This window comes from Chelonia mydas, chromosome 5 (assembly GCF_015237465.2).
Source record: "Chelonia mydas isolate rCheMyd1 chromosome 5, rCheMyd1.pri.v2, whole genome shotgun sequence".
Lineage (NCBI taxonomy): Eukaryota > Metazoa > Chordata > Testudines > Cheloniidae > Chelonia > Chelonia mydas.
This window is the reverse complement of record NC_051245.2, coordinates 58,786,941-58,813,116: the sequence shown is the minus strand read 5'-3', so window position 1 is coordinate 58,813,116 and position 26,176 is coordinate 58,786,941. Positions and strand designations below refer to the sequence as shown.

At 38.9% G+C, this 26,176-nt stretch overlaps 1 protein-coding gene and 1 long non-coding RNA gene across 12 annotated transcripts in view; one reads left to right on the top strand and one right to left on the bottom strand.

Moving 5' to 3' along the window:
• Positions 1-26,176, top strand: part of KIAA0825 (KIAA0825 ortholog) — a 406,839-nt gene that overhangs the window by 325,407 nt on the left and 55,256 nt on the right. The window lies entirely within an intron of this gene.
• On the bottom strand, positions 2,185-16,368 carry LOC122465759. Its single transcript, XR_006290795.1, has 3 exons — positions 16,247-16,368; positions 3,595-3,602; positions 2,185-2,196 (listed from the first exon to the last, which is right to left on the bottom strand). It is a non-coding gene; the product is annotated as an uncharacterized LOC122465759 (long non-coding RNA).

The window sequence follows — 26,176 nt, the reverse complement described above, 5'->3', positions numbered from 1 at the left end:
TTACTTACTAACTTAACAGGAGCTGTAAAGCTGCATTCCTGATCTGTTCCCGGCAAAAGCATCACCCAGACAGTCAGACCCTTTGTCCCCCGTCCTGCCCCGATTTGAAAGTATCTTGTCTCCTCATTGGTCATTTTGGTCAGGTGCCAGCGAGGTTATCTTAGCTTCTTAACCCTTTACAGGTGAAAGGGTTTTGCCTCTGGCCAGGAGGGATTTTATAGCACTGTATACAGAAAGGTGGTTACCCTTCCCTTTATTTTTATGACAACACTAGATAAGATCTTAGAGGGATATCAAACCTCATGCACCAAGGTTTAAGCCAATCTCTATCTATCAAGGGTTAGAATGAGACTTTCATGGAAAGAAGGTGCAAGTTATCCCACAACAGCCTAAAGCTGGGTTTCATGCACCTCTCTCTGAAGGATCTAGTTTCTCTCCTGTGGGCATCCTATGATCTGCAGGAAAACTCAACTCAACTCCTGTGCACTTTTGAAAAGATCTAATTTCTAACATTCCTATAGACCTTAGAAAAACTCTGCATACTGCCCATCTTTCCTGACCAGTGTCCCCACCACCACCTAATTCATCCAATGTCCTTCCTACCCCTACTACCACCCTTTTCCCACATAAGGCTTTGTACTAGTAAACTATAACCTTATAAATTTAGACAAATACATTTTAGTAGCATTTTAGAGAATTTGAAATAATGTATTAGGTCTGATGTTTATATTAACTCCACAGGTAAACTTGGAGTCCAACTATGTGGGCTACATGGGAACTGTAAAAATCTATAATATTTATGTAGAATATCCTTTGCTTTCATAAAAATATAATGATTTTAAGGTTTCAGGTCTCAGGTGGTTCCAGGGCTAGAATCAACTGAACAGATTCCAGTGAGGATCTGAATGAGTTTCTAGAGGGGAAACTGGAACTATCAAAATTTTTCATGGAACAGACAGTTTTGTAAAAAAAAAAAAAAATAATTCAGAAATGTCAAAATGTTTTTTTGGCTCAGTTTGCCATCATACTGTAACTGCCTGAGCTGCCACAGTGAGTGATTTATGGACATTGTAGTTTTGGCGTCTCATGCCCCATTGTCCCTTATAGGCTGGACTCCCAGACTGGACTACATTCTCCATGGTGCATCATGGTCATGGAAATCCCATCATGCAGTGTGGTGGGTCAACCAGAGGGAGAGCGACAATATATCATTGGAGATGTAGTCCAGCCAGGTAGTCAGGTCCATTGAACAGAATGGGGGCATTAAGCATCCGAATCATAACTCTTGTGAGGTACTGCAGCACTCAGGGGAACACAGATTATTGTCAAACTGACCTGAAATGAAACATTTCAATTTGTTCTGGCAAACTGAAATATTTAAATTCAAGTCAGCATGACCTGAATAGAAATATTTCATTTTAATTTTCCCAAATGTTGTCAAAATAGAAATTTTCCTATGGAAAATTTGAATTGGCCAAAAACTACATTTATTTTATTTTATTCGGAAATTACTGACCCGCTCTACTCATGCATTAGATGCTGATTAGTTATAGTGTTTTACAGTTATGACAGGCTAATGCCATATGTAATTGCTATTAATTTCAATGAAATTTTTCTCAGTTGCTATGTGTTTGTGAACTTTTTGAGGTAATTGTGAGACTGGTTACTAAATGTGTTTGTGTATCCGGTATGCTGATCACTACAGAGTCAACAAAAACCAACCAAATCTTGTAGCACTGAGTACATGCAAATGTGGTCTAGAGGTAAACCTCTAAGTCACTCATAAAGAATGTATCAGGTGAAACATTGGGTCTGTGTTCACTAGCAGTCAGTTTAGAGAATCAAGAGATATTGGTGCTAGCTGTAAAGATTAATATTTGTCTCTCCCCCTAGCCAGTGAAAATCTTACAGTAAAGAATTAAAAGTGAAAGTCCTGAGTACTGAATGTAGCCCTTGAAAATTAGTTTAATTCAGGCATGCTGCTAGGGTTTTGCATCTCTGACCTCATATAGTTCACATTATTGTCAAAGAAGAAGATAGTAATAAAAAAGAGAGAGAGAGAGAGAGAGAGAGAGTAAAAACATGTAGGGGAGGGAGTGTCCTTTAACATAGATTTTTGCTGGATGGAGAGAGACAGAAGTATTTATCCAACATTTTCTCTCAAAAACTATTTGTGTCTCAGGGCAAAACTGGTGACTCATTTCATTTTTGTAAATATAAACTTACTTATTTTACTTCAATGAATGAAACTTTCAGGGCTTATTCCAGTGTGAATGTGATTGTCAGTGTGCTTTTCTTCATTATGGTGTTGCTTTTATTGCTGGTAAGGTACAAAGGATCTGAGGAAGGTATAGCAGACTTTTAAAGATGCAGAGCCTTTCCTCAGATTCTGCAGACCATACAAACTGTAAAAAGGTCTAGTTTGGGCTCAAAGGTATGTAGGGACTGAAGCAAGTGCTCCATAGAAGGTGTCCTTACAAGAAACAAAAGGCCTGATGAAGGGCTCCTATAGACAAAGTAAGAACTTATTGTTTGGCCATTATTCACTTAAGGAACTCTACAGAAGGGGAGAACTTTGTTGAAGCATAATATAGTAACTCCACAATACTGGAGCCTGTAACAGGCCTTTGAAGAAGAATGTTCTCTTGCAGATTTACAAGATGAGGAAGAAAGAGATTCCCTTGTGTGGACCTATCTAAAGCTCTAGAAAAAAATTAACTGTTAAATAGTAAGTGACTTTGTTAGAATGAAGGGTGCCTATTCAACCTTAACATTGGCATTTCATGATTGTCAATACTTAATGGTGCAATTTCAGTATTAAATTAACCAAGTATATATGTCTAAATGAGCAATTGTACTATTAATTTGAAAGTAAAAGCATGTACAATAAGAACTACTTTATAAACATTTCCTAGCCTTGCAGTTATATAAATATTTTCACACATCTAACTAGTAGATCCATTAACTCTTCTCAGTGGGTAGCCTGTAAATGAGACTGGTTCCACAATATACAAACATAAAGGTTAATACCAAGAGCCACCAATTTTTCTGGGAAGTTGAGACTAGATTCAACACTTTGTCAGGCTGGTAGGTTTATAATAATATTAATACTTATATACCGTAACACCTTTCAATCCAGGAACTGAAAGGATTTGACAAAGATTAGTTAAACTTAACAACAACCTTGTGTAAATATTGTTAAGATAGTTGTGTTGGAGGACTTGATGCAGTAAAAAGATACTTGTCTAAAAATGAATACAGTAACATAATGGGTGCATTTGTGACAAATTATACTGACTTAGTAGTCATTAAAGATAAAACAATAGATTGCTTGGCAATTTTTTATCAAATTAGTTCAAATGTATTTCTTGCGGTATACCTCTCACAGCCACATCAGCATAGAACTTGGTGATTGCCTCAATTTTCTGTTTTGATTTGTCTTTCAAAGATAACTTTGCAACATTATGGTAAACAATGCAAAGACCACTCAATATCTTTGCACATGATGACTAAAATATCAAAATAATGTGAATTTGTGATAGCTGGTTAGAAAGTCTGACAGTCTTAGGTTGGACTATACTAGTGTAAAGATACTAAATTAGCTATGTTTGATTGCAGATGATTATTCTCATGGTTCTGAACCACAGCATAAAAATCAAAGCAGATCCTATTGTTTTACTATGTAATGCACAGTTCTGGATAGCTTTCCAGAGATAGGGTTCTTTGTTTTGATCAAGTACTAAAATAGCAGATGAGTCATCATATCTACATCAGAAATTTGCTTTGGAAAAAAGTAAATCAAAGTTGGAAAGTGTTTAGCTTTGGAAATCATCTTACTAAAGCCAAGACAGTATTATAATTAAAAAGGTGTGCCCAAGTGTTATTGGAACAGGAGACTAAAAATAAAGGAAAATCTTGATTGCTAATTTGACAGATTGATGATGCTAGAATTTTTGTCCTCCCAGCTTCCCCAACGGACAGAGGCGGGAAGGGAAATAGCAAAACACTTGTGTTTTCTTCCTGAACTGAATATGGAAAGGGAAAGGAAAAATGGGTAGCATTTCAAGCGTTCATTCAGATCAATGCAGTGATCAAAGTTAATAACTGCTAAACAAACAAATACTCTGATCTTGGAATAAATTCAAAGAATCCTTTATTGACTCAAAGAAATGAATGCACAGACACATCTAAAGTGGAGGAGGAATTGCATTCATTGCAGATGTACTTCCACTACAGTTTTTGGTGGATGACATTAGGTTTTAAAATCTTTTATATGAAAGTCCCCACTTCTTCCACTTGGTAATTTGGTAACTTCTGTAATAGCTGTGGCTCCTGTTAGTCCCTATAACCTATAAATAGGCTTTTGCTAAGCCAACCAGTTACTTGAAAACCAGCTTGGTGAGGTCTCTCTTATAGGAACTAAATTTGAAATATTTCTGGGGACCATCCCTACACTGGTCTACTTAGAAACAGGCAACAGAGTTACATCAGGGATTTGGCCAAGTTTTTATGATGCTTTTACTGATTATGTGGAACATATTTAAGAAAAGAGAACAGGAAGTTTTGGCAGCTTATATGCAGTCTTTATTAAGCCTGACAGGACAGTGTTGGAGTTGTTAAAGGTAGAAAAATTAATCAGACATCTTGCAGAGCTGAATCATACAGTTTGAATAACTTTTTTAACTAGTAGACTCCACTGTTGACAGTTAAAAGCATGTTAATAAATCGTTGTGCCTGATTTCAAGTGGTTATGCAAGCCCACTGTGTTTTGTTTGTGCTTAGGGCTATGATTTTGTCCCTTTGGTCACTGAAATCTTGGAAACAGCTGTAAAAACATATCATTAGGCCCTCAAACCAAATGTGTTACAATCTGATACACGGGGTTGCAACTCAGGTTTGGCCCATCATCAGGCCCACCAAACCTGAGTGGTGTTACAACCCTGTGCACCAGGTAACAATGCTCAGAGTGGGAAGCCAGGTCCAGCCCCAGGGGACAGAAGCCACCCCTGTGGAGTGAGTATGGGGTGAGCTCTCTCTTCAGTACCCTCACTATTCTCATGTGTATGTTGGTATAGCATAATCTACATAATTTGGTGATTTTCCATGACTCATTGCTTTTTAACTCCGCATCTTTTCTGTGAAATATACTAAAAATTTCTGTGCTGAAATGGTAGACTTATCTGTGCTTAATAGTGATGAAAAGCATGATGTTTCTGTTTATTACATAAGGTAAACTTATATTTACTTGGAATTTCTTTGTGTAGCATATTTTCATCTAGAACGTGATACTTAAAAAAAATTCTGTTTATCTGCAATCCATGACTGTAAATAGTTCAGTAGCTGAGTTTCCAATGAAATATGTGAAATATATATAGTACAATAGCACTGACTTTGCTGAATAATAATAATAACCAAGAGAAAACTTTAGACTAAAGCCAAACTGTTGGTTTGCAAGGTCTATTGGCTTTTGACCTTGTCATGATCTCAGGGCCGTAGGCATGAATGTTGATTACTTAAAACAGGTCTAGAATAGAGTAATCTCTGATAAAATTCTTGTAAAAAATTTCTGATAGGAACCCAAGACATGACTCAATCAGTGCCACTGATATCTATGTCAAATTAAGAGTCAGATTACTAGCTTCTTATCTCAAGAGGCCAAATGAAATGGCATGAATATGTGAACTTTTTGAACAGTAATGGATGGTCTGAAAGAGGTTGCCAAGTGAGATTTCTGAGTTAAATGTTAGGGGCAAAAACCAAGGGTTGGACCTTACACAAGTTGGATGGATTCCACTAGCCATCTGTTCAAGGAGTTACTTGATAGCTCATCAGCTGAGATCTATAAAATGGCCCAAGCCTGTCACAAGTGACTGTATTAAAATGGGGTTCATTCATTCGTCAACCATTTCTCTTTTAATTTATTAATATAAAATAATATTATGTATGTATACACATATTTTATTTAAAACAGTCATTTTTTACACAAAAAGCATTAGAGCATGAACACATTTCAGCAATACAACAAAAAATTTTCAGTGACTATTATCACTGTTGATAATGCATTAGTAGGCAAAGTAGGCAGATTAATTTACTTATGGTAAGCTAAGTGCATTCTTGGCTCGTAAAGGGGAATAATTTGTTCACTTAAGCCAGATATCCCACTCTTCACGGCAAATGTCATTGCCTGGATTTCCCTTTGACAGTTTGGCAACCCTGCACCCCTGTTATAGTATCCATTTATTTGTCTTGTTTTCAGCCAGATTAATCCATTCTGTTTTGACAAGAAGACTGATGGGTAATTGATAACTGTGATAGACACAAACAGAAGAGTTGGATGCTGAATAATTCAGCACTTTTCAGTATCAATAAGAGAACAGGTTGAAGAATTTGTGTCTCTATTTACACTTAAACTAAACTAAGTCAGCCCAGACATTTATGCTGCCAGTCGATCAGAAAACCAAACAGTGTACATTCGGTTTCCACCCGACAAAATGTTTTATAAGCTTGTAACAATATGTGTGAAGCTGCCAGAATAATAAATAGGTACAGCAGCCCATGCATGCTAATGTTATGTTGTAAGCAGTTTTGTTGACAAGTGCTAATACTTCTTTCATACTATCATCAAAAGCAGCTAATACAACAGCCATTATTTGCTAGCTTTCCAAGCAAGACATGATGGATTGTGACCTTAATATGGGTTAGCCGAGTTTTGAAAGTTAAACAACTTGCAATAAATCATAGAATTATTACAATGCAGTTTAATTGGTTAAGGACTGTTTATTTCCTAAACAGGGTGAAAAATTTCTGTTTCGGCACTTTTAATTTGCAAAGTGCATTTTCATTATGAATGGCAGTTTAATATTCTGCTCTTTTGTCATGCAAAATATGCAACACACAGGCAATCTATTAATTGGACAAAAATGCATTGCAAGCGTAAATTATCCTTTATATCATCACTTGTGAGCTTTTACATCTATTAAATGTGTTAAATGGAATATAGTTAAAGATTGTACAACTTGCAGGTTAGTTTGGAAATTTAAATTAAGCTTCATGATGATTTTAATGACCTTTATTTGTGGCAAAGTAAAGTAATTAAATAATTGTAAATATAAAAGGACAATTTAAGCAATTTCCTTTTTCTTAAGACATACACTTTATTGATGCAGTGGTTTTAGGGAATGTAGCAGTTGTCTACATTAATATTATTCTTGTATATAAGTAGAGCTTTCCTGCTTCCTTTCGTTTTTCTCCAAACCAAAATACTAAATACTATAACATATATGTACAAAGAGAGTAAATCAATAGAAAATTGAGATTACATTTGTAGCATTTATACAATGTAACAACTCTTCATTTCACTTAGTGTAATGTATTTGCAGAATTTGGGACTATGAAAAGCATAGTACTGTGTAGGTAATCGGATACTTCACTAATATGTATATGTGCAAACCTCAAGAACAAAAGAAGCATAATATTTCTTAATGATTAAAAAAGTAAAGTCATTTACTATCTAGTCTGTTGGTACTTTAATTATTTTGTTAACTATAAACTTTATTTAATAGTGGTGGCTATAGATCCACCTAAACATTAAGGGTTACTTATAGAGAAAATGTAGGCAGACAAATTGACTGTCTAATCTGTTACCGCTGGGTTAAAACAGCAATGAACAGTACAGGAATTCTATCAAATATGCATTTTCTGCTTGAAATGAACAACTATTCAATATATTTTTTGTTTTAAATGACTGCACCTTTAAGCAGGGGAGAGGGGAGCATGGTCTGGCTTGCGGGGGGAGAGGAAATAGCACTTTACAGGTTGCGGGGGAGGGAGAGATGCTCAGAGGCTGCTGTAAAACGGGGAGTGGGTCAGTGTGGCGACACTGACTCATCCCCAGGGACTTGAAGGGCTGGGGAGTTGAAAAAGGGAAAGCCTGGCAGGAGAAGCCTCTTTTCCCCAGAGAAGCACCCACCATTCCTCCCCTTGGAGATGGCAAAATACCAGGTTTGGTCTGGACCTGCTGTGGGCATCATGCTAGTCACTCCTTTCTAGGGGGTTGGGAAATAATTTTTCCCTTGCCACCAGATTGGCTTAGGTGGAGCGGGTTATTTTTTTCTTTTGCCTTCTCCACAGTGGTGGGGGGAGCTATGTTATGATGAGTAGGGAAGGGAGTAGGCTATGATGTCGCAACTCATTATGTAAGTGGGGGGCGGCTGTCCAGTGCAGGTACTCCATAGGGAAGGGATGCAGAGACCAGATAAATGGCTGTGTAAAGGACTTTAAAAGTAGGTGCTTGTTAAAAGAGCAGAACGGGGTGAAGGGATTTGGGGCTCCTATGACTGACCCGGCAAGGAGCCAACCCCGCTTCTTTATAGCCCACCTTAACCCTCATTTGCGGGGAGGAGGGAAATGGTAAGGTCCCAGCCATAGGTTTTCTGGGGGACCTGGATGGAAAAAGAGCAGGCCTGGCAGAAGCTCCCCACGTAGATATTGAATGAACATGGAGTTACCTGCACTGTACAGCTTTATCCACCGGGTAGTCCCAGACATCTAATAATAATAAATTTGGAGCCTGATTAAATCCGTGTCAAGTGTCTCTTGTCCTTGTTTTGGTATAGCCAGACAAAGAGCAAAACATTCTAGCTACTGTGCTCTGAAGTGCAGGCAGCTTTTGTGACCAAATATATTGGTAGCCTAAAGGTTCAAATTAGAGAATACATTACTTACTCTCTTTTTATATGTTTTACAAACTGCTAATGATTTTTTAGTTGTGTAGTAATTTCTTTTTAAAGGAGCAAGTCCAATTATCTCAGAACATAATCTAAACATTTGATTAATGATGGTGATTCCCTCCTCTCCCACAGCCCCCAAATGGAATCATAGACTGGAATATGCAGGTTAATTAAAGCAGAAGAAATGAAATGATCAGTATTAAGTAATTCAGAACAAAGGTTTGTTAATACAAAACAAAAGTGTGCTCATTAAGTGGTGCTCACTAAGATCAGAATGAGTTAACCAACAAGCTTAGAAAAAACCTATTTTCAGTAATATAATAAAATATGCAGAAAATGTATACAGCATTCTTCACTGATGTTAACATGTGAAAGAGTAAGGAAGTTGAATTAATGCTTTCGATGACCACAATGGATTTTTAACAGTTTAACAAAGATAAGAACTATCCAGTGAGAAGTGAAGGACCATTTTGTTCATGTTTATATGGAGTTCTTTATTTCCCTCAGAATTTTCTACTTGCTAACTTGGGTTTATTATCTGTGTTGTATTAAGCAAAAAAAGAGTGTTTGATAGCCACAGTGATCCAGGTATTCTGTCACATCCAGACTGGTAAACTGTAATTTACATTAACTAAAACAGAAGAGGGAAGCATGAAAGACTTCAGGTTCTTCAAAAGTGGCAGTCCATCTCCCTAGTGGGACAGCCACTTTGGATTCATCACTGCAGAATTTTGCACCCTCCACTGGCTCCCATTTGACTTCCAGTGCCAATTCAAGGCTTTTACCTAAATCTACAAGGCCATTAATGGATAAGGACACAGAGACCACTGCTCCATCTATGACCAACTGAGACATGCACTCAGTGCAGCTGCCAACCCTAGAACAAAAACAGTGCAAACCAGACGTGAGGTGTTCGTGGTATAGGATGCTTAGCTGTGTAACAAGCTACAAGAAGAGATTAAATTATTACTGCGAGGCCTATTTGCCCAGCCAACCATTTGCCAAAAGCTTCCCCACCAAAGTCTAATAGAGGTAAATTCTGATTAACCAAACCCTGATTATCTGAAATTCAGCTATGTCCTCTGAAATTAGAATTTCATTTTTCTGAATTCTGGATATGTCCACCCAGCCATTTAAATAACTGCAGTTTACTTGTACAAAAAAATTCAATACAAACATGCTCTCTTGGTCACCAAAAAAACAACAACCCAACAAACAAGTATACTTTTCCAAAACCTGGGAGAGCCAAATAGAAGAATCCTCCATACCCTTGCAATTTAATTTGTTCAGTGGCAAGATATGGGTGGAGGTAGCCAAATGATCAATTGAAAGAAAGGAAGAATTAATATGTAGAGATGAGTAAGGCAAAGTTTTTGTCACGGATATTTTTAGAAAAAGTCATGGACAGATCACAGGCAATAAAAAAAAAATTAATGGAAGCCTGGGACTTGTCCCTGACTTTCACTAAAAATATCCCTGACAAAATGGGGAGGCGGGTTCAGCACCCACTGCTGCTGGGGCTCCTGGGTCCCCCACTGCTGTGGGGTGTGGGAGCTGCAGGGTCCTCCTGCCTGCAGAGCTGAGTGCATGAGCCTCTACCACATGAGCTAAAAGCCAACTGGCTGTTAGCTAAGGCTGTAGAGCAGTCTCATTTTATCTCTCTCTCTAAGTGTTCTTGGTGCTACTGGATGGGACAGAACACCACACCCAGAAGGTGTGTGGATTATACTTGCTTGCTTTGTTGGAGCAAGTTTCCTACATATTCCGATGGCAGAAATACACATTATAGCATCCAGGAAACTGGCCACATTATAGCAACACTGTTTGAAATAGATTTTCTTCAACTTGATGTTGTAAAGATCTGGAGTGTGCTTATTGCCCCATTCCAGAAGCTGTGTAATTCAAATAACAGCAGAGGAAACAATAGCTTTTCAGCAGCTAGCATGGGAGCACTAGCACGAGTAATATTTTAAGCTTCCACACAATTCTAGAAGCACACACACAAGCCAGAGTTTATATGTACAAATCCAAACTTAGAAGCATAGCTCCACAAGTGATGCACAGAAATTTATGCCTTTAGAAGTCTGGCCCTAATTGTAAACTCTACAAAATGCCAATAAATCTGATAGTCACTTAATTTTATTGGAAGCTTTATAATACCTAGCCTATATCACCAAGACAGACATGGTTTAAAACTTTGTAAAATTCTCTCATCTAATTATCTTCTACCTATCCCTGTGAGCTGCAGAGCCCCACGGCCTTCCTCAGGCTATTGTCTGAATTATAAGAGGATCAGGGAACAGAAACAATGCTGTATGACCTCTCAAAACAAAACAACAAAACTAGAATTTCAAATATCAGCAATGGAATACTCACATAAATAGGGTTGCCAAATTTTCAATTTCTTAAACCCAGAAACTACAGCACCCCCCTACCCTGCTCGCTTGCTCCCCCAATCCCCAGGACTCACCTGCCACCTGCAGAGCTGGGCTGGGAGCTGAATTGGAGCCTGCCTACGAGATGCAGGTATGAGTCGGCCCTGACTGAGAAGGGGCTGGCGAGGGTTAATAACCTGGCACCCGCAGTCCCCACACCCTGGGCTAGGTGGTGGCAAGATATGGGTGGAGGTAGCCAAATGATCAATTGAAAGAAAGGAAGAATTAATAATAAAGGCTGAAGTCATCACATATCTACTCGACTCCAGGAGCTGGGGCTTTAAAGAAAACAGTAATTATTAAAGAAAAAGTAAGTTTCTAGCCCTCATGGCTGTGGAGAAAGCTTCAAAATGTGACCCCGGTGCATCTTAAAGGCTAAAAAAGCAAATAAACAGAACACCAAGTCTATTATTTGTACAGAATCTCATGACTTTAAAGCCAATCCCATGATTCTTGGTGAGCGTGACGCATGATTTTTGAACATTTGGGGTTGGCAATGCTATAAAAGATAGACGACACTGATTTGAAGCTGACAAAATCAAAACATAGCTGCTCAAGGCCACTTCTAATTTCAGTGCCCAAAGGATGGAGCTATCAAGGTAGGTGTTACTATCAGGTGTTACATGGCATTGAACTTTTAGAAGGAAAATAAAAAATAGGAATCAATTTAGAAAACTATATTACACTGCAGATTTTACTCTCTGTTTTCCATTGATGCTAATGAAGTAACTCTAGAGTTCCACTCATGTTACATGTTATTCTGGATTTTCATACATATAACTGAGATCGGAAGCTCTGGTTTTTTTGGCTTTAATCTAACCTACAGTGTGTAAGGCAGAGGTGAAATGAAACATAAACCAGGTTATGTTAAAAGGCATACGGACCCAATATTGAGGAACACTTCAGTATTGTGACCTGCTCTTGAATCATGTAACTGCTGTCATATAATACCCAAAGTTTGTCAGTAAACAGTCAAAAATGATCTAGCAGAAAATACAATGTATTTTTACAGGGTAAACTGTTCGCTTAGTTTATACTATTGCTCTTTTTTCACTATTTGGGTTGAATTCAGCCTTGGTGGCGTAAGTTACTTTTTGAGCGTAAGAGGCAAGACAGTAACTTGTACTAATTTGTATTAAATGAGTAGGTAAAAATGTGCAATATGCACTGTTTCAAGGATCAAATTCAGCTCCTGGCAAAAGTGAGTGTGACTCTTTGGAAGCCAGTGATTATTGTATACACTTATAAGGTTTAAATTTAGCCCCAGGAGCTGAGATAATGCCCTATAACAAAGTAAGATGGAGACGGCCTGGTTGAGCCCTCTGGATAATTATTTTTCATACCATCCCTTGGCATGTAAATTATATTTACATATCCTTTGCCATTATGTACACACATTGCATCAGTGCAAATTACACTATGTTGACAATTACAGCTGTTTTCTGACTAATTTACACCACTGTTTACATCATTTCTGGATTTGGCCCAGATACGTCCATGGAAGTTGGACCTGCTTACTTCAGGCTCCATATCTCACTCAGCTTGGTCTAGTCAGGTTAAAACGTTGGGCTGTCTCTAATTTTATGTTATGTTACTGTCTCTGTGTTTTAATGTATTCTATATCAAGCCATCTTACCTATTTTCATAAACAAAGGAATCTGTTCAGCTTACCTTTTCTGGCTAAACATGGGGCCAAACTCTCTCTTGCACCATTTTTCAACAGCAGAGAATTTGGCCTACAATGTAGCTTTTACCAGAACCTTTATTGCTATAGAAAGATTTTAATGCTTTTTAAGAAAGTATGCATTAAGTATTAAGTATGCATTAAGTATGCATTCTCTTGTTACAAAAATTTGCATTCTGGGAATATTTTATTTGTATATTACATTTAAAAAGTGTCATGGCAAGAAATGGGGTTGATTTTGAAGGGGAATCATTTTGAATAATTAACCATGAATTACTCTAATTAGAAGAAAATAATTATAGGTTGGACATAAGCTGTTTCAAATGCGAAGTGTAGAGTAAGAGACTATTGGAAAAATAATGCCACCTGGTAGAAGCTGAAATTAATCCAAAAAAGAACTTTTCTTTGAATCAGGATTTAACTATGGTGTTTTAAAATGTCTCCAATTTAAAGCATGCAAATTTCTTCTAGGCTGAATTATTAGTGGGCCTATGTTGCTGAATTACAAATCTTCAGTCTAATAATTAACAAAGGCAGTTTTATTCTTTAAAAGAGAATTGTCATTAACTCCTCTCTTAATAGCTGAGCCCTTGTTCAGAACAACTACTGAGAAGACTAAGGGCACCATTTCACATTGTGCAAATGCTGATTTAAGTGTTTGCCTAAACCTAATGTTATTTTAAAGATTAATGTGTTTTATTGTGTGTGTGCGTGTTTGCGCACTCGCACACACACACACAATACTACACATACACAGATCAGTAATACTGTTATCTGGAATTTTCAAAGGAGCTTAAGGAAGTCAAGTGCCCACACCTTTTTGAATTTCAAAGGGATTTGGATGCTTAACTCCCTAGTCTCCTTTGAAAATCCCACCCTGAAAAATTATGATATAGTCGAAATTCTGAGGTTACATATTATTTCTCAAGGATTCGTGCTTTTTTGAAAACATCACCATGTGTACTGCAGGAAGCAATATTGGTAGTTTGGTTTTCCTTTCTTTTTTAGATTTTTTTTGTTTTAAATTCTAGAAGCGACTGACCCAAATTCTGGGAGCACATTACAAAACTTAAAATTCACAGTGACAGTAATTTTTTAAAAATCAAAACATTAAAATGAGATAATCATTTCCCAGTGCCTCCACAAGCATAACACAGTTCAGCCCCAAAATGTAATTACCTGATGATAATAAATAACCCATTTTACTCTCATCTCATTCCTTCCTTGAATGCTAAAAGAAAAGTGAAATAAAAGGAAGGTGAGCTTTGCAGCAAAACTAGAAGGTTAACAAACGCAGGCTCTGTTTGATCAACAAGGGAAGAATGTTCCAGAATCAAGCGCCCTCGCAGAAAGCACCCTGCTGGCAGTGCCTTCTCACCTATAACAAAATGTATTAACAGGCAGTCAGCACCATAGTAGTGCCCCAATATTGTGTTAGGGTGTATTGCAGTGCTGGAAGTCCAGATACAAAATCAAAGTTCCCCTGAACATTTATACTCATTAAAGGTTCCATGGCACTTTTTGCAAGAGTAGAGCCATAATAACACCGGTGTTCTGATCTAATTCCAGATTATGTAATTTCATGTTACCTAGCTACATTCCCTCTTCAATTCCAACTAGTTACAGTGTGCTATCATATGGCGTCTGTGTACCATTCTATAGGCAGATGAATTTTAGTGTTGAGTAAAGTGAATGCTGTGGATATAGGGCCAAATGCAAATCCTCTTTAGGGCCCCAAATGCAGCAGAACTATTGCATTTGCACTGCATGGAGAGTATGCTACAGAGCGGCCATACAGAAGTACTCCACCATCCTCATGCGCTGCAGAGCAGAACTTCATGCTGTTTTTTTCTGCAGGAAGGTAGCTGGGCCAGTGGGTATGCATAGATCTATGAGCCCACAAACAGAAAATGCTTGCTTATTCCTGCAGTTTGAGGCTGAGCACTGTTGGACTTACTTTCACTGTACTCCCTTTACCAAATTGCAGCTTCTCAAGTCAGCAAGACCAGATGTGCTTTGGGAGCACTGAGAGAAGGTATACCATGGCCCTTCCTTGAGGTTTACAACAAGGGAGAACAGCTTTAATGTGTGCTCAGAACCTCACAGGTGGAGTGTGTCTCTGACTGTAATTCCTCCCCAGCCAGCACCATCCACATAGTGGTGATTTTACAATGGGACAGCTAAAACTGAGACCCACCAATCCATCTCATATAGGGGGCAGCAAACATCCATTTCCTGTTGAAATTGCTGACTTTAGAGAGGGAGTGTGTATGTGTGTGTGTGTATATATATATATATAGCTGCCCCATATACACACACACACACAAAGCTACAGAACATTTCACCGCTGTAGGCCACCAATATAAAGCAATATAGGCCTTACACTGCTGTAGGCCACCAGTATAAATTAAAAAAAAAAAAAACGTTAAAAACCATTGATTGGCAAAGTCAAGTATTCTAGGGGAGGACATTACATACACTTTGCCAGTCAGTTACACAACTGTTTCAGGGAGAGCAGTGGAATAGTGAGTCTCAGCTTAGAACAGCAGTTACAGGCAGCATAGGAAAGAATATAGCTTTGGCATATTTATTTTTAAAAGCAGTGTGATGAATTTGTGAGCCTTGGGTCTGTCATATTAGATACCTGAATTCTATTCCCAGCCCTGCCTAAACTGACCTTGAGCAGCCTCTGTTATTGTATTATAAAAGGGATTAATAGTTGCATGTCACTAGGACTGGTGTATGAGACTTTGAACAGTATAAGGGTGGTGAACAGCACAGAAATATTAACGTCAATCATTATACGAAGTTAGACCAGAACCTATGGCCTACGTCAAAGGGGGTTTAATTGGGAAGTGATGAGGAATGGAATACCCTAACCTCTCTCACTCTCTTGTGTAATGATTATACCTAAATTGCAGATAGGCGTGATAAGACTGCCAAATGTGTGTCAGCAATGTGAGCTTTGGATAGATCTGATACATCGTAGGTATGATCCACTTCTGTGGATGCCCCCTGCAGGCAGATTTCTTCTGCCTGGAGCCCTATACCCAGGGTTTAATATGGTCCTTTTGAAAATGGAATTTAGGCACATAAGTCTCATAGACTCATAAACTTTAAGGTCAGAAGGGACCATTTTGATCATGTAGTCTGACCTCCTACACATTTCAGGCCACAGAACCTCACCCACCCACTCCTGAAATAGACCCCTAACCTCTGGCTGAGTTACTGAAGTACTTTTAAAGACGTCAAGTTACAGAGAATTCACCGTTGACACTAGTTTAAACATGCAAGTGACCCATGCCCCATGCTGCAGAGGAAGGTGAAAACCTTCCACGGTCTCTGCCAATCTGACATGGGGGAATTCCTTCCTGACCCCAAATATGTCAACCAGCTACAATCTGAGCATGTGGGCAAGACCCAGCAAGCAGATACCTGGGAAAGAATTCTCTGTAGAAACTCAGAGCCCTCCCCATCTAATGTCCTGTCTCTGGCCATTGGGGCTTTTTGCTACATGGCATCATAGGCAGTCCCATTATACCATCCCCTCCATCAATATATCAAGCTCAGTCTTGAAGCCAGTTAGGTTCTCCCCCTTCCCCTCCCCCCCACCCCCCGAATGCTTCCCTTGGAAGGCTGTTCCAGAACTTCACTCCTCTGATGAAACCTTTGCATAATTTTGAGCCTAAACTTGTTGATAAACTTGTTGTTTATATCCATTTGTTCTTGTGTTCACATTGGCACTTAACTTAAATAACTCCTCTACCTCCCTGGTATTCATCCATCTGATGTATTTATAGAGAGCAATCATATCTCCCTTCAACTTTCTTTTGGTTAGGCTAAAAAAGTCAAGCTCTTTGAGTCTGGTGTCGTAAGGTAGGTTTTCCATTCCTCAAATCATCCTAGTAGCCCTTCTCTGCAGCTGTTTCAGTTTGATTTAATCTTTCTTAAACATGGGACACCAGAATTGCACACTGTATTCTACTTAGGTACTTTTGAAAATTGTACCCTAGTTGCATTAATGGTTGTTTGACTTTTTATTTGCTACCTTCCTATGAAGCAAGTACATGGCTACTGCTGAAGCCAAGATACCAAAATTAGACAGTTCAGATATCTGATCTAATATAACAACTCCTGTCTTCTTATGAGCATAACATCTGACGTTAGTTGCATTAGTAAGTCAATTATATGTTATACTAGTGCAGTGGTGGATTTCTCTCCCATCATCTTTTGCACACTGTTCTTACAGGTTGTGATGAAATTCGTGTCATTTTCAAATGTAACTAGGGATTTTGATTGTCTCAGTTTTTTGGTGTCCAATTTCAGAAACTTCCAAGACACTTTTGGTTTTCAGAAAGAGCTGAGCAACTCTCCTCTGACAATCAAGTTGCTACAATTTGAGCATCTAAATTCAGCAGTCACTTTTGAAAATTTAGGCGATTGAATTTCACTTGCTGACAATTATGAATTTCCTTCTCTAGCAACTCTTCAACTGAATAGGTATAGGGGCAAGTCATGTTCAGTTTACTCAACTTGCCATGATCAACAAACTAACTTTCCTTATTAAGTGGCATATACAAATATTATCATGTAGACATGTTATCTGGACACTTTAGGGACATAATTCTCATTTAACCTAACAAATCAAGAGTAACCCCACTGTATTCAAAGGAATTACAAGGATATAAAATGAAACTAAAATGGACAAGACAAGAATCAGTCTCTAGGTCAAAAGTGTAAACAAAAGATCATCCTAGGCCTTTAACGTTTCCAAAATGAATCTGTTTACTCTTTTTCTTTAGAAATAAAATTTTAAAAATTGTGAAAGAGAAACTAATTCATTTCAAAATCAATTTAATTGCTAATATGTCTTTACAAAACGTGAATGGGAAAATGGGATATTTAAATATGATTAGCAGTGACTGAAATTCCACTGCACCTGTTTAATAAAAAGAAGATGATCTATGCACAATAGTTTGTTTTCCCCCTTCATTTGGGATTTTATGGATTGTTCCCATTAGTAGGAGAAACATAGGGTGCAGTCAAGTGTTTCTTTGATTCAGTCCTGTTTTATTTACAAAGAATGTACTAAGTCCTGTTTCCCTGAAGATAGCAGGAATCAAACAGCAGGAGCAAGTTTCTTTGTTCACAGCTCCAAGCCCCTTTCTAGACAGCACTCAGCCTAAAATGTCTTAGACTTTTTTCAGGGCCACGCTATCTCTGCTTTTCTGGTCTTGCTGCCTCTCTGTCCCAGACACCCAAACCTTCACAAAACAATACCTAGGGAAAACCTTCTGCCCACATGTGCCTTTATTTTGTGTGGTGACAGGTGCCTGTGTTTTGGGTGGAGGCTGCTATTTTTTCAGCTACCTGATTCCATACAGTAGCTTAACTCTTTCTCACATTTATCCCAGTTGTTCCACCCATTCCACCCAATGAGGTTTAAACCAACTGATCCAAGATGGAGGTATTGTACCCTCCATCTTGGATTAAGACATCCAGATTGTGTTGAGAACGAGCTTTATCTTGACATGGTCAGCCTGTGCTAACCACTGTCCTGCTGTGATGTGGAACATCTCAGAGGGCTAACAATGAGACAGCCATCAACATTGAATGAATCTCCCTCATAGAAACAATGGGTTTTCTACTGGTAGGCCACTGACTTTGAATGACTATACAACTCTGTTGAGGGAGGGTGGGGGGCTGGAACCTGGAATTCCCCTAGCTGAAACACATGGGCAAAAAAGGGTACAGAGACTTCTTTTAGAAAGGTGGTGTATCTCTGAGCAAAGAGACCAGGCCACTATCACATGCAAGAAGAGCAATCTTAGGAGAGTGAAGGCAGGAAGGGCTGCCTACCCTAAGGACACTTATCAAACCCAGGATTCACAGAAGGAGTGAGATTAAACTTGGATTTGGTGTAGGGGAGGAGCTTACAAGCACATGGAGCTCAGACTGATGATTGTCAAGAAGAGAGGACTGGACCAGATGTGTTACAGCTGTATGATAGTCTTTAATTACATGAACAAGTACTTTTTTTTTCTCCTTCATTCAGTGCACAGAATGGAGTTGTGCTGGGTTGTGAATCAGGGTTATATAGTGAAGGAGGCTGTTGCCTGTAGCATCTTTGCCTCACTTGTTACAGAAGCTGGAAGGTGTGTAGTGAATGACACAGGAGACTGCAGGAAGGGAAAGGGTGGTCTCATAGTTAAGGCAGTTGAATGCCTGAAGAACTGGATTCTACCCCTGCCTCTGCCACAGAATTCCCAAGTGACGCTAATCGAATTACTTAAACCAAACATTTCACAGGTGGTCACTAATTGTGTGGTTGCCTGACTTGAGACCCAGGGGTCTGATTTGCAGAAATGCTGAGCACTCAGATCTACAGCTCAAGTCAATGGGAGCTGTTGTTTGAACAAGTAAAGTGCTATTTAATGCTACGTTCTCTGAAAAATCAGGTCCTTGATGTCTTAAATTGGACACCTGAAATTAACACTGTTAATTGGACACTGTTGACCTTAATATCTGTCTCTCTCAGTTACCCATCTGGGATTCAGCTGGAGAACTGTGTCCAGTTTTGGGCACCACACTTTAAGAAAGAAATTAGAGGAAGTCCAGAGGAGAGCAACAAAAATGATAGAGTTTTAGAAAACATGACCTATGAGGAAAGTTTAAAGAACGGGGACATGTTTATGAGAAGAGAAGCTTGGGGAAAAGAGGCGGTGGGAGGGAGAAAGACATGATAGCAGTCTTCAAATATGTAAAAGGTTGTTACAAAGGGGATGGTGATCACTTTTCTCCATGTCCATGCATGAACGATAAAAAGTAATTGACTTAGTTTGCAGCAGCAAGATAGATTTAAGCTGACCTTAGGAAAAACTTTGTCTATAAGGATAGTTAATACTAGAACAGGTAACCTAAGGAAGTTGTGGAATCCTCATCATTGGTGCTTTTTCAGAACAGGTTAGACAAACACCTGTCAGGGATGGTCTAGATTTATTTATTCCTGCCTCAGTGTAGGGGGATGGACTAAATTACATCTTTGCAGTCCTTTCCAGCCTTACATTTCAATGATTCTATGAGTCCTCTCACAGCGGTGTTTGCAAATAAATTCATTAATGTTTGTGAAGCACTTAGATACTATAGTGATGAACACCATCGGAAAGCCCATGAGGAAATGAATAATTCTGTCTTCAGAGCAGGCTTTTAAATAGTGAGCAATAAATAAGGAATGGGACCACACATTGAACAACAAGAAGAAAATGAAATACTGAATAGCAGCTCATTAACTGACACCATTCATTCGGTGCACTGATTGAGGCAGATTCCTGTGGAAAAAAATGTGATCATATTATTAAAGACTGTATCATGAGGGGATCAAATTAAGGTTGAACCCGGCAACCGTAATTCTGACATTTCCTAACTTTTGAGTGCTTGACTTTGCAACCTTAATAATGTTTTAACCTAGTTTGTGTATGTGATATTATGTATAACATAGTATTATACTATATAGTATTTTATATTTAATATAAAGAAGTGGGTGTACATAATTTAATATTTATGTATTCACATGTTGGTGGCTATTAGAGAATTCAGTTATGTTGATTAGTTGGTGATGAACTTCTGGTTGTGATATAAAAGATCTTCAATAACAATTGGAATTAAATGGCATATTCACAGTCAGCACAGTAGATATTTTGTTTATGTGGCACTTTTGTTAGATTTATTTTTTTTTCATTTCTGAAAAGATAAACTGAAAAAACTTTTAGAATGAGTCAGCCATGGGTAAACAGTATTGCAGCCAGGTGTCAGGATAAGGGATATTTTGGACATAGTGTCAAAAAAGTGCTTGGAAAATAGAAGAGGATTCAAAATGCTTTTTAATTTAACATTTACTTCACAATCTTCCTCTGATCCCTTTTTTCCACTGTATCCCCTCTATATTTTCAACATCCATGAATTACAAGTTAATGTGATCATTTTTCAGTATTTAAATGTCTACCCATGTAATCTGTCTGTCTCTGCTAAAAGCATTTCTAATCCAGCATAAGGCACCAATTCTGCAATTGACCTGTATGGGTGCATCCCTGCACCTGCACAGAGTCATTTACAGGATCAGGGCCTGATATATTGCTGCCTTATATATTATAGATGTTTCCAATGTCAGTATTGCCAGTTGCCAAAAAATCATGGCTCTGTCCCTCAAAATAATAAGAATCACTTGAAAAAACCCATGAGATTTTAAGAAAAATAAGTTTTGGGGGTTTTTTTTATTTGTCTTCTGGTTTCTGAGTCATTAGGGTTCACATTTTCAAAGTTTTCTTCAACCATAAGGGCTATAAACCTTTTAAAAAAATAAAATCTGAGACACTAACATAATCACATGACTTCAGGGGCTGATCATTTAACTAAAACATCGTATATCATGAGGTACACGATAAAATGACAAGATTTGGCAGCATTCCTGCTTTTTTTTTTTTAAAGAATACAGTATTCTGTGAGAGAAATGTCAGAAATTGTTCAAATACGTCATTTACACAGATGATTTCCTTCTTTGAATTCTCAGGGCCCAGTTTGCAAAACTTGGCACCCTTATTGCGGTAGCCAAATTTGTGTATGCAAATGCAGGTTTTGAATATTCTGACATTTTTAAAGTGTGTTTTAGGTGGCCATATTTGAACATATAAAACTAATATTTTAATAAAATCTCTTAATACATCCTGTTGTTTTAACACTGTTAAAAGATGCTTGGCACACATTGACAATTTGCCATTTATCCACAGCAAATAAAACACGTATTCTAATTGCAAGAGCCTTTTGCCAATGTAATCCAGACAGAGCTATCAAGGAAAGATCCTCCAATCCACACACCATCTTAGCCACTATGGATGTAGAAGCCCTCTACACCAACATGCCACACAAAGATGGACTACAAGCCATCAGGAACAGTATCCCCGATAATGTCACAGCAAACCTGGTGGCTGAACTTTGTGACTTTGTCCTCACCCATAACTATTTCACATTTGGAGACAATGTATACCTTCAAATCAGCGGCACTGCTATGGGTACCCGCATGGCCCCACAGTATGCCAACGTTTTTATGGCTGACTTAGAACAACGCTTCCTCAGCTCTCATCCCCTAATGCCCCTACTCTACTTGCGCTACATTGATGACATCTTCATCATCTGGACCCATGGAAAAGAAGCCCTTGAGGAATTCCACCATGATTTCAACAATTTCCATCCCACCATCAACCTCAGCCTGGACCAGTCCACACAAGAGATCCACTTCCTGGACACTACGGTGCTAATGAGCGAAGGTCACATAAACACCACCCTATACCGGAAACCTACTGACCGTTATTCCTACCTACATGCCTCCAGCTTTCATCCAGACCACACCACACGATCCATTGTCTACAGCCAAGCTGTACAATACAACCGCATTTGCTCCAACCCCTCAGCCAGAGACAAACACCTGCAAGATCTCTATCAAGCATTCTTACAACTACAATACCCACCTGCTGAAGTGAAGAAACAGATTGACAGAGCCAGAAGAGTACCCAGAAGTCACCTACTGCAGGACAGGCCCAACACAGAAAATAACAGAACGCCACTAGCCATCACCTTCAGCCCCCAACTAAAACCTCTCCAACGCATCATCAAGGATCTACAACCTATCCTGAAGGACAACCCATCACTCTCACAGATCTTGGGAAACAGGCAGTCCTTGCTTACAGACAGCCCCCCAACCTGAAGCAAATACTCACCAGCAACCATACACCACACAACAGAACCACTAACCCAGGAACCTATCCTTGCAACAAAGCCTGTTGACAACTGTGTCCACATGTCTATTTAGGGGACACCATCATAGGGCCTAATCACATCAGCCATACTATCAGAGGCTCGTTCACCTGCACATCTACCAAAGTGATATATGCCATCATGTGCCAGCAATGCCCCTCTGTCATGTACATTGGTCAAACTGGAGAGTCTCTACGTAAAAGAATAAATGGACACAAATCAGATGTCAAGAATTATAACATTCAAAAACCAGTTGGAGAACACTTCAATCTCTTTGGTCACTCCATTACAGACCTAAAAGTTGCCATCCTCCAACAAAAAAACTTCAAAAACAGACTCCAACGAGAGACTGTTGAATTGGAATTAATTTGCAAACTGGATGCAATTAACTTAGGCTTGAATAGAGACTGGAAGTGGATGGGTCATTACACAAAGTAAAACTATCCCCCCTCCCACCTACTGTTCCTCACATGTTCTTGTCAACTGCTGGAAATGGCCCACCTTGATTATCACTACAAAAGTTCCCCCACCCCCACCTCCGCTCTCCTGCTGTAATAGCTCAACTTACCTGATCACTATTGTTACAGTGTGTATGGTAACACCCATTGTTTCATGTTTTCTGTGTGCTGTGACAGGGTCGGACCAGATGGCTATAGGAGAGTAATGTTATTAGTTTAAGATACACAAGCAAAATTACCCCTGCAGAAAGGAGGTGAGATGCATGTATCTATAGGAGAGTAATAGAAGGCAGATATATTAGCCCCAGGCTCAGTAGGTCCCTTTTCCCTGGGTAAGGTAACAAGGAAGGTTCCAGAACAATCAGGAACCTTCTGGAGACAATTAAGACAAGCTGATTAGAACACCTGCAGCCAATCAAGAAGCTGCTAGAATCAATTAAGGCAGGCCAATCAGGGTACCTGGGTTTTAAAAAGGAGCTCACTTCAGTTTGTGGTGTGCGTGTGAGGAGCTGGGAGCAAGAGGCACTAGGAGCTGAGAGTGAGAACGCGGACTGTTGGAGGACTGAGGAGTACAAGCATTATCAGACACCAGGAGGAAGGTCCTATGGTGAGGATAAAGAAGGTGTTGGGAGGAGGCCATGGGGAAGTAGCCCCGGGAGTTGTAGCTGTTGCACAGCTGTTCCAGGAGGCACTCTAGATAGCTGCATTCCACAGGGCCCTGCGCTGGAACCCGTAGTAGAGGGCGGGCCCGGGTTCCCCCCAAATCTTCCCAACTCCTGGTCAGACACAGGAGGAGTCGACCTGGACTGTGGGTTCAGAAAAACGGCCAAGCTGAGGGCTGCCGTGAAGCTCCAAGGTGAGCAAATCTGCCAATAAGCGCAAGACCCACCAAGGTAGAGCAGGAACTTTGTCACATGATATAAAATCTCCCCAATGTATTTTCCACTGCATGCATCCGATGAAGTGAGCTGTAGCTCACGAAAACTTATGCTCAAATAAATTTGGTAGTCTCTAAGGTGCCACAAGTACTCCTTTTCTTTTTGCGGATACAGACTAACACGGCTGCTACTCTGAAACCTATTTTAATACAGTTTCCCTGTAACCTACTGTATCTCAAAATGTAGTTATTTAATCTGAATTAACACCATGCCACATCTGTCTCATTTCTCTGTCTCGTTTTCTTTTCTGTGGCCTGAAAAGCTATTGCATTTTTCTGCTGTTAGTTCAAAGATGTCAGCTACAACTTCTTATTGATTTTTCTTATTCTTTGTCTACTGAATTTAACATTTATACATTCTGCAAATCTCTATCTCTGGTAATCAAAGAAAATACTTGTTAAAATATCTGACAAAGGTATGACTCTAAAGCCAATTGAGATCTCTTTTACTTTCGATTTACCTTCATCATAAAAAGATTTCTGATCATATCAAGGTCATTTTGTTACTTGCATTTTTGCATCTTTACATTATAATTGTTTCCTTCTGCAGAAATAAATGCTGTAACCTTGAATGAAGCAGTTACTAATAATGTTACACTAAGCAAATAAATGTCAGGAATGAACCAGTCTTGACTGCCTAATATAAGCTTCTGTAGTATTCATGTATAATGCTCTAATCATTGGCGCAAAACATCCAATTAATTTGCTTTCCCTACATGTTTTTACTGGCCAAGATGCATAGGGGAGTAGTGTGCTCAGTCATAATCATGCTCCACAAAGACTGGAAATGTTCCCTTTGAGCTTCCAATCATTAGGTCAGCTGAAGTGAAGACAAGCCCATTGACAAGTGAGAATGGCAATCATTTATTTTCTATTGATGGGTTGCGACAAATCATGTCGGAGCAGTGGCTGCATACTGTGGGGCTCCATGAAGGAAGATTGTGATGGGCAGAGATGAAACCCTTCACAGCTCATTTAGTCCAAATGTAGCCACCTGGGTGGTGAATCAGTTCAACATACCAGCCCAAGCATTCCTGCACAAAATTAGATCGCTAACAGGCAAACCATATAGGGGTTCCTAGAAGGCATTAATCAACACGGTTGAGCTGTCAAAATGCAGAATTCAAAATTAGGAAACACAAGAAGGGTTAAAATGTGGCAATTTTGTCATAAATTCAAGAATTTAATTACTATCACACAATTCCAGGTTCAGTAAGGGTCTTGGAAGAAAAATGATGAACTTTAAACTGGCAAAGTGAAGAATTACCTCTGCTGAAAATACCCTAAGATTTTTACAAATGTTAATTAGTAAAAGCAGCATGAAGATTTATTTAAACTTGGGCACACCCCCTTCAACTATCAGCTGACAGGTCAAATTAAATTTATGTGCTTCTTACCACTGCACAGCACACTTCATCTTATTTAAATTTATTTTTTCCAGTGATGTGCTTAGCATCTGACATCTCATGCTGTTTCAGAATACCGACAGTTATTTTATTTTGCAGAATATTACAAACTTGCCCAGCTTTTTGGCTGAACTCTACTTTTTTGTAGAAGAGATTTCACAGGCATACTGAGGTCTGGACCTCACTGTTTAATAGGCATTTTATTTTTCTTTATATGTGTGATTTTCTTCTAAGAGAAAACTGTTGTCTATATTTAGGGCCAGATTCTCTGTTGTACTCTGGCCTCTTGCCAAAGAGATACAGCCAGATTTGTTATGCTCAGCAGATGTATTGTACTTTAGGGCTCTTTCCTAGCTTGCGTGAGTTAGAGTACCTGGAGAATTAGGGAGCCCAAATTGACTCCTTGGCAGCATTCCTCCTTCCCATTCCCGTTCACCTCCCTACGCACACGTACACACACCAATCATCACTCACCTTGGTAAAGCGGAGAATCTGTCTTTTTTTTTTTAAAGTCTTCGATGCATATAACAACTCCAAAATGTATAAAGTTTCTAAAGCCATTAAATATACAGTGCATTTGGAATAAGAGCTGTGACAGTGTAATCACAGTGTTTTTATTACATTGAGTCACTGGCTTTCTGATGACTGGCAAAACAGGTATTAACTTTACACAGCCATGGCATGTGTTTTTCATCTCACAGCCCTGTCACACATTCCCAC